The 10,227-nt window shown below is 51.6% G+C and overlaps 1 protein-coding gene across 2 annotated transcripts in view; it reads left to right on the top strand.

Moving 5' to 3' along the window:
- The first annotated feature begins 1,652 nt into the window (after positions 1-1,652).
- The window catches only part of LOC146801321 (butyrophilin subfamily 2 member A2-like), a 260,373-nt gene continuing 251,798 nt past the window's right edge, over positions 1,653-10,227 (top strand). Inside the window, exon 1 of one of the 2 annotated variants that reach the window (XM_085624029.1) lies at positions 1,653-1,751. The gene's annotated coding sequence lies outside the window, so the exon portion shown is untranslated. The remainder of the gene's footprint in view (positions 1,752-10,227) is intronic. The other variant, XM_085624030.1, reaches the window with a different exon arrangement.

Below are 10,227 nucleotides of genomic sequence, written 5' to 3'. Positions count from 1 at the left end.
CACACCTGTCAGCGACAGCAGAGCAACCTCTCACCTGTCAGCGACAGCAGAGCAACCTCTCACCTGTGACAGACAGACAAGCAACCCTTTATACAGCAGAGCAACCTCTCACCTGTGACAGACATCAGAGAAACCCCACACCTGTCACAGACAGCAGAGCAACCCCACACCTGTCACAGACAAACAAGCAGCCCTTTATACAGCAGAGCAACCTCTCACCTGTGACAGACAGCAGAGCAACCCCAACCTGTCACAGACAACAGAGCAACCCCATACCTGTCAGCGACAGCAGAGCAACCTCTCACCTGTCACAGACAGACATGCAACCCTTTATACAGCAGAGCAACCTCTCACCTGTGACAGACAGCAGAGAAACCCCACACCTGCCACAGACAGCAGAGCAACCTCTCACGTGTCACAGACAGACAAGCAACCCTTTATACAGCAGAGCAACCTCTCACCTGTGACAGACAGCAGAGCAACCCCAACCTGTCACAGACAACAGAGCAACCTCTCACCTGTCACAGACAGACAAGCAACCCTTTATACAGCAGAGCAACCTCTCACCTGTGACAGACAGCAGAGCAACCCCAACCTGTCACAGACAACAGAGCAACCTCTCACCTGTCACAGACAGACAAGCAACCCTTTATACAGCAGAGCAACCTCTCACCTGTCACAGACAGACAAGCAACCCTTTATACAGCAGAGCAACCTCTCACCTGTCACAGACAGACAAGCAAACCCACACCTGTCACAGACAGTAGAGCAACCTCTCACGTGTCACAGACCGAACAGCAACCCTTTATACAGCAGAGCAACCTCTCACCTGTGACAGACATCAGAGCAACCTCTCACTGGCCACAGACAGCAGACGAACCTCTCACGTGTCATAGACAGCAGACCTTCACGTCACGTGTCACAGACCGCACATCCTCCCTCCTCCGCTAATATTTCCGTGGTTCGGTGAGTCTGTCTGTTCTCTCTGTCTACACCTGTCCATCTGTCCCAGGGAACCCGAGGGCTTCAAGGGCTCTCGAGGACCATGGAGCCAGGGCCTTGGGGAAGAGACCCTCAGAGATGTCACTCTGGATGAACAGGAGAAACAAGGGGACAGGAAGGCGGCAAGGGGACAGGAGACAGGAGGAGGGGGGGGGCATGATGGGGGGGGGCTTTCACACTGAGCGACGGAGGGCCGGGAAGCACTCGACACAATAGCACAGGGAAGGTGCATTAAACAACGAAGCTTGTGAAGAAACACACAGGCCTCTCTCCCTTTAGGGAGACGGAGAAGGACCCAGGCAGGCAAAGTTCCCATCAGGAACAGCACATCCCAGACGAGGGGTCACAAACACTGTTCTAAAGATACACTAGGCCACTAGCAGGCAACCATCTATGTGACGTGAAGGGCACGAGGCCTACTGCCCACCACCTCCACCGTGCCATAGCTGACACCAGAAGGGGTAAGACCCGCCCCTTTGCTTCTATCAAGCGCTCACCACAGGAGGCCCCTGGTGGGGGCTGCTCACTCCACCCCTCCTCCCAGGCTGCAGGGTGGCAGGCATCCACAGGTTGTGCCACCCCCAGCTCTCCTGCTGACACCTCCCTCGGAGCCAATCAAGGCCCCCCTCGTGTCTGGTTTAATTACAGCACGCGCCGTGCAGGGCTCACTTCTCTGCCACCACCTGTGCCCTCTCCTCTGCTGCAGGAGCACCTCACCCGCGCCCGCTGCCAGGACCAGCTGTGCCCAGGTAGGAGTCCGTATACACCGCGGGAGCTCGCTGAACCGTGTGATCTGACGCACCCTGATGAGGACGTGGGCTCTTTCCTGCTTCACCTCAGGTTGTTTCCCAACAAGCAGGCGAGTTGCTCATGGGTGGTGGGTGCTACAGAGATGTGTGTGTTGCCTCAAGTGAGTCTCAATTCTGGTTGGATAAACCACTCGGTTGATGCGCTGGCTGCACAGACGCGGTTATCACCGGGAGCAGGGGCCGGGGCGCGGGGATTTACAAGTTCCGTTCTCAGGCTCTGGTCTTTCTGAAAGGTATAATAGGGGATCACGGCGTCGTTTAAGGGGCTCAGAGACAGCCCCGTTCATGGTGTGCATTAGTCTGTCTGCCCTGAGAGAGTGAAGCAGGTGCGAACGCGAGAGTCGAGGAGGGCACAGCAGCCCCTCCGCCGTGTATGTGGAGGGGGGGGGCTGTCAGCCCCCACCCGACGCGCCATTGACCTGCCCTGCGCTGTTTGAAGAGTTGCATAAGGCCAGAGCTTTGTGTGCGATGAAAAAACTGGGGGGTATCTCATAGGGCCGTGGCCGATGTAATTAAGGGCGTGGCTTAAAATACAACGTATAAATCTGTGCTTAGCATAGTGTGCCGCCCGACTTGTATTTGCCTGTTTTTGTCATTGCATCCAGAAGATATATAACACAGCAAGTAACATTACTCCTACAACAAGCCAGGACTATTGGCTTTGTCAGTGGTTGTAAATTGCACAGCAGAAATAATCAGCAACTATGACTTCGTTGTATATAATATTAAAAATGTTTCCGCTCTTGTTGGTGAGCTTTTGGCTTAAGGCTAGAGCTGCGACTTTCCAGCTAAGAAAGCAGGGTCGAGCCTCAGGTCGGCGTAACATCCTGTGATTCAAAACATGAATATGTCCTTGTGGAATGTAACTGGTGCTTATGTAAAGCGCACCAATATCTTCGGCCTAAACAAAAACTGAAAACAAGCATTGGAAATGCAATTGGTCTTCCGTTTGTTGGAGCTATTAGCATTGTAAATTGCAATGTTTTTACTTATGTATTATGGAGTGTATGTATGTGGTATGTTGTCGAATTATGTAGGTTGGTTGGGTATTTGTGTGGCGTGAAATTGTGAGGCGTGGAGTGGATTTGTGTATCGGAATTATGTGGCGTGGTGTGCTGTGAAATTATGTGGATAGTAATTATGTAGTATTGAGTGTACTGGAATTACGTGGATTGGTATTGTGTGCTTTGGAGTGTAATTATGTGGAATTGCATTTTGTGATTGTGAAGTGGTATGTAGTGGAGTTTGATGATGTGGTGTGCTGTGGAGGGCTGCCTTCCGAGGCACGTGGTATGTAGTGGAGATTCATGATGTGGTGTGCTGTGGAGGGCTGCCTTCCGAGGCACGTGGTATGTAGTGGAGTTTCATGATGTGGTGTGCTGTGGAGGGCTGCCTTCCGAGGCACGTGGTATGTAGTGGAGTTTCATGATGTGGTGTGCTGTGGAGGGCTGCCTTCCGAGGCACGTGGTATGTAGTGGAGTTTCATGATGTGGTGTGCTGTGGAGGGCTGCCTTGCAAGGCACGCAAATGCCTATAAATAATACTCTTAAAATTACTTAAAACATGATGTAAATGGCCAAATATTAATGCACTTTGTAAGGGCATGCACTCCCCACCGGACATGCACTGCACACCGGACATGCACTCCACACCGGACATGCACTCCACACCGGACATGCACTCCCCACCGGACATGCACTGCACACCGGACATGCACTCCACACCGGACATGCACTCCCCACCGGACATGCACTGCACACCGGACATGCACTCCCCACCGGACATGCACTCCCCACCGGACATGCACTCCACACCGGACATGCACTCCCCACCGGACATGCACTGCACACCGGACATGCACTGCACACCGGACATGCACTCCCCACCGGACATGCACTCCCCACCGGACATGCACTGCACGCCGGACATGCACTCCCCACCGGACATGCACTCCCCACCGGACATGCACTGCACGCCGGACATGCACTCCCCACCGGACATGCACTCCCCACCGGACATGCACTCCACACCGGACATGCACTGCACGCCGGACATGCACTCCCCACCGGACATGCACTCCACACCGGACATGCACTGCACGCCGGACATGCACTCCCCACCGGACATGCACTCCACACCGGACATGCACTGCACGCCGGACATGCACTCCCCACCGGACATGCACTCCACACCGGACATGCACTGCACGCCGGACATGCACTCCACACCTTCATAAAGTAAAAGAACCCGATAGTGGTGAGCCCCTTTCTGCAGATCTTTGCACAGCGCGCTCATTACATAGCGAGTCACGTGGCGCCGCTGGAAAGGAAGCCCACGGTATCAGCTCAGCACCCAAAGAATCACCCAGGCGCTGAACTAAGCCATCACGTGACCCGCGGTCACAAGAGCAGTCCGCGTGGAGTGACAGGCTGCTGATTGTAGGAGCTTGTATTGATTGCATAGGGGCCGATTGTCGCTAACATATGCACTGGTATAGCGCTGCGGTGTGATCCCATCACCTGGGGAAGGTGGCGCTGCAGGCCCGGATAGAGGTGCTCTGGCAGAGACTTGTGGGCCTTTAGGGGGGTTTGGCCATGATAGAGGTGCATTGGTAGAGACGGCGGTCCTATTGGGGGGTTTGGCCATGATAGAGGTGCATTGGTAGAGACGGCGGTCCTATTGGGGGGTTTGGCCATGATAGAGGTGCATTGGTAGAGACGGCGGTCCTAGCAGTGGGCAGCATGGAGTGTTCCGGCGAGTGTCTTGCAATATCAAAGAGGTACTCGGTGAACAAACGTGGCATCTAGCGCGACCCTGTTAAAGGGCTTAAAATGAATTTGACGAGGGGAAGGGTTTGCTTAACCCAGGAGGGATGGAACAAGCACTTATTTTGGGCTGGTGAATTGTTATGCATTTCTCCCAGTACGTGATGTACCCCGTCTGAATTTTCGTGATTGGTGAGGCTAGTTCCGTATTGGCCCTAAATATGAATTTTATATGTTAATGGGTTTTTATTTATGGATGGACTGAGCATGCATCATTCTCACTTGTTATGTGGCCTGATTTTATTATGATCTATTTCATTTGCACTTTTATGGTATTTTTTTTATACCGAATAAAGTAACATCCATCCATCCATCCATCCATCCATCCATCCATCCATCCATCCATCCATCCATCCATCCATCCATCCATCCATCCATCCATCCATCCATCCATCCATCCATCCATCCATCCATCCATCCATCCATCCATCCATCCATCCATCCATCCATCCATCCATCCATCCATCCATCCATCCATCTATCTTGCAATATCACAGGGTAAATCCTTACATGCTGCTCTCTGCTCCCAGCCTTCACCACCTCATTGCTTCTAACCTATCGACCAGGTATCACAACAGCCCGCTCCGCTTCTATCGGCAGGGCACTTTAAAATGTGTGCGGTTTTAAATGGCACCATAAAAGCATGTAATGGGAGAAATGCAGATATCATTTCAATTTCTAATGCAGGATATTTGATGGGCTTGCCGCTGGCAAAGAAAGGCAGTGGTTGGTATAACAGACATTTATTTTGCATGGCACGTATATAATGATGTCGCCAATATTACCCAAATGACAGGTATTTTTGTCTGCTCAGTTGTTCAGCCAGGCACGCCTCTTTATGAAGAGCGCAGCGGATGATGACAACTGCGCATGCGTGGATTGTCAGGCCCTGACGCATGCAGCTAACTCATGAATTCCACTTTGCCACAGATTCTAAATTTGCTGTGAAAGTCGATACAATTGGGAAAAATGGCAATGAGAGTCAATATTTAGTCTTGTTTTTAGAGAAGAGTCGTCTGGGGTGGGGGGTATGCTTCCCAAGTTCACCTTGAGGTGTTTGAGCCCACTGGCAAAGCTTGCCACAGTACAGGCCACACATTACACACAGGGTTCTCAGTTTGGCACTGGGCAGTTGAGGATGTGGAGAGAAAATGTGTTATAATGTGAAGAAACACAGAGATGGAGAATGCAAAGTTAGTGGAAACAGGGATATTTAGACTTTAGAAAAAAGTACATTAGAAACCATACTTGGTGGCCTGACGAGCTATTAAACAGGTTCAGGAAAATAAAATGCGACATTGAAGAGGCAACGGAAGGGGGAATCCACAGAAACGAGAGGCAGAGGCGGGTGCAAGGCTGTAGGGAGATGGATTCGGAGAGAAATAAAGGTGGAGCGGGTGAAATGCATGGCGATATCTGATTTACAAACCGAATCTCTACCAGACCATAGCCATGCCAAATAAGAATGAAGTGCTGAACTAGGAACAACTTGTCACTGGGCACACATGTCACTCACTGGTACCAACCACAACTTTCAAAAGCATTTCCAGGAACCTGGCTAATGCACGAGCTGCTCATCTCTCTCACTAAGAAAAAGAAAAGTATTTATGTAACACATCACAAGCATTAGGAATGCTGAGGCTTCGTTCCAGTGACCCCTGCAGGGTCGAGGGGCAACCTGCGGCTTCAGACACATCTGTGCACTTCAGCTCAGCATTATGGAAACCCAAAATTCACAAATGCAAGAGGTTTTATCTCCACTGCTTCTGACCTCTGCAACCCACATACACTCTCTCACTCCAGTCTCACTTTAACTGGAACCACCTGCGGCTCCGAGGTAAAGGGTGTTCTGAATCTTGTTCAAAAACAAGGATTAGCAGCAGAACAGACAAGTGTGCACCAGTGCTTAATTTGTAAAATATTAAGTCCAGGTGCTCAACTTTTTTTAGGAGGGCTCACCCACTTCCCCCGACTCCACCCACTTCCTCCGCTGGCCCCACCCACTTACTCTACTGGCTTCACACATCCTCAACTGGCACTACTAAAAGCCAGATGTAATACCACCACACGGCTACCGTGGGTCCCAGCGCCTCAAGGCGCATGTAGTGCTTTGACGCCAGTCTGTCTGATGAACAGTAAGTAACACTTCACAACACTCTAAACCCACGTTTACCCAGTGGGACCCTGCAGCACAAGGGAGAACTTGTATCCAAGTGAACAGTTATCACATGGAAGGAACCGTGCATCACACAAGACATTTTTAATACATTGTACTCGGCTGTTTAACACACAATCACTACGCAAGGTCATCTTTGTAGCATCGCGCTACAAAAGAACCACAGACACGTCGTGGACTTATCATTAAACAATGGGAGCTTTATTCTTACAGCTACTACCCACGCTGTCCCTATCCTAACTGCCGTATCCCCTCCTGACTCCTCCTCTTCCCTCGACCCTCTGGCTCCGCCCTCCCCAGCTCCTAGACTGCTGTCTCTATTACATCTCCCCTTTTCTTCATAAAATAACAGAGCAAACAGTGCTCTAGTCCATCTCCTCGATGAGTCTCTTGGGTGGCCGGATCTCACGCCGTGGCCGCAATGGCATGTGTCCGGTGGGCGGACTCGCCACTGGCTCACTTTGCTGACCTCGGTCCCCAGCGTCGGTAGGGTCATGTTCTTCACTTGCCGGTAGGAGAGTCATGTCTATCCCTGGTCCGTTCGTGTCTCGCGGACATCTCTTGAAGTGAGAGACATTTCTAGTTATTCTGCGCTGCTCAGATTCCGCAGTCAGCATGGTGCCCTTCTGGTGGGTGACTACTAGTGGCTCATCACGGAAACGGGAATCAGTCTTTTTTCGCTGCTCCTGTTTGACGAGAACGTGATCACCTTCATACAAGGACGGAGACCTCGCTCTTCTCTTAGCGTCAGCATACGATTTCATTTTGTCCTTGTGGTGCTTGTCCGTCACTGCCATCTCTTGATGGAGGAGGCTTGGTGATACAGCTTGCAAGGCGCCCTCCCAGGTTGGGATGCGATTCCTCATTGGTCGCCCTAGCATGAGGGTGGCAGGGCATTGTCCGGTAGTAGAGTGTGGTGTTGTCCGGTACGCTCTGAGGACTTCAGTCAGAGCTGCCTGTAGTTCTTTCTTCTCCGCGGACGCCTGCTGAAATGTCTTTTTAATCGTGGCCATAAACCTCTCAATGGTGCCATTTGCTTGGGGCCAGAGTGGCGTGATTTTCCGGTGTTTGAAGTCCATGTGCTTCGCAAAGGCACTGAATTCCTGTCCATTGAACGGGGGCCCATTATCTGTTTTGACTTCTCTGGGGACACCCCATGTCGCAAATACCTCGTCCAGCACTTTGAGAGTACAAGAGGCGCTAGTAGATGATATGATTTGAGCTATGGGAAATCGCGAGTATTCATCGATTATGGCAACTACATATTTGCCAGACTGCAGTGGCCCATAAAAGTCCATGGCAATTTCTTGCCATACTCCACTGGGTAAGGTGGTCATCTGTAGCGGTGCCGGTGGATTGCTTTGGCTGGTCAGCTGACAGAGGTGACAGTCCCTCAGCGTGGATTCCACCATCTGATCCAGGAAAGGGAACCAGACACGTTCCCGTAGGGCTCTCTTTGTGGACACCACTCCTCTATGGCCTTCATGAGCCAAGTCGATGACTCCCTGCCGTAGTTGACTGGAGATGACGAGTCGTTGGCCTCTTAAGATGACCCCATCCGTGGTGACCGATAGTTCCTCACAGACGTGCCGGAATGCCTGAATCTCTTTCCGAGTTATCGCATCTGTGTCTTCTTCTTGTGTGGTATGTCTCCATTTATTCGTGCGGATCCGGTGTACCACTATTTGCAGGATGGTGTCCTGGGTGGTGACTTCCCGAATGACATCCATGGGAATGGCCGGTGGCAGTGCTCGGGTAGTCACGAAGTGAATGTATTCCTCAGCAATCGAGGGGCTCGATTCTGAAGACGGTTGAGGATGACGGGACATGTAGTCAGCCGGGTTCTCCGCCTTCCCCGGTTTATGAATGATTGTGAACGTGTACTCCTGAAGTCGGAGACCCCATCTCTCAATTCTCGGAGGCATTTTGGATTTGGGATTACCGTAGATGGTGAGTAGCGCCTGATGATCCGTGATCAAGGTGAAGTGCTTGCCATATATGAACACGTGAAAGTGTTCGCACGCCCACACTACAGCAAGACTTTCCTTCTCTGGCTGTGAGTACTTCTTCTCAGGATCCGACAGGCTGCGGCTGGCATATGCAACGATCCTCCTCTGGTCAGAGTCATTATCATATTGGGCCAGGATGGCCCCTAGTCCAACAGGGCTGGCATCAACAGTGATCTCTGTCTTCCGTCGTGGATTGAAATAGGAGAGGCTGTCGGCCGACTCCACTGCACGCTTTATCTCCGTGAACGCTCTCTCACACTCAGGTGTCCAGTCAAACGGCTGACCGAGCTTGGTCAGGATCCGAAGAGGGTGAATGATAGTCGCGTAGTCCCGGATGTAGCGGGCACAATAACTGGCCATCCCTAGGAAAGATCTCAAGTCAATAACGTCCTGCGGGCTGTTGGTGTTGTTCAATGTCGCAATCTTATCCGGGTCAGGCTTCATGCCCTCGTCGGAGAAGATATGACCGAAGAACTTCAGAGTGGCCTTGTGAAACTCACATTTTTCTTTGTTCAGCGTCAAATTGGCCTCCAGCAGGGCATGGCAAACGCGATCAAGAGCGATGTCATGCTCATTCACGTCAGATCCATAGACCAAGATGTCGTCGCTGTAATTCAGCGTGTTCGGAATGTGTTGGATGATCTGGCGGATAGCTTCCTGGAAAATCTCCGCGGCGGACGAGACACCAAAGCTCAGCCGTTTGTACCGGAACAGTCCTAGGTGTGTAGCGAACGTGGTGATGTAGCGAGACTTGACATTCAGTTCCAACTGGTGATAACCTTTATTCAGGTCCAACTTTGAAAATACCCTTGCGCCATTCAGAGCAGCGATCATATCGCTCAGGTGTGGTCCAGGGTGTCGCTCTCTTTCAATTGCGGTATTAGGCAAACGCATGTCGACGCACAATCTCACTTTGTTGGGAGTCCCCTTTTTCGGTACGATGACCACCGGCGATACCCACGGCGTCGGGCCATCCGTGCGCTCGATGATGTCCGCTGACAGCAGTTCTTGAAGTTCCTCTTCAACCGCACTCTGAAGATGATAGGGAACCCGTCGTGGGTGCTGCGCAACAGGCTTGACCTGTTCATTGATGTGCAGCCGAACTTGGCACCCTCTCAGCTTGCCTAGACCATGAAAAAGTTCGGGAAACTTAGTGACATAGTCCTGTGTGTTGTTGATTTTGAAAAGAATCTCCACCAGGCGAAGCCGTTCCGCCGTGGGGAGGCTGAGAAGGCAGTCGGCTTCAGGCCCTTTGATGACGTGAATGACCGCCTGTATGGTGACGGTGCCATGCGTGAGCGTTGTGTGAAACTTGCCCAGACAGGCGAGTGGTTTGTTGGACATTCACGTGAAAACGCGGACCGGTGCAAACGTCAGTGGAGGATTTGGGACCATTTTGTCATGCT

Source organism: Triturus cristatus, chromosome 8 (assembly GCF_964204655.1).
Source record: "Triturus cristatus chromosome 8, aTriCri1.1, whole genome shotgun sequence".
Classification (NCBI taxonomy): Eukaryota; Metazoa; Chordata; class Amphibia; order Caudata; family Salamandridae; genus Triturus; species Triturus cristatus.
This window is presented reverse-complemented; position numbering and strand designations above follow the sequence as displayed.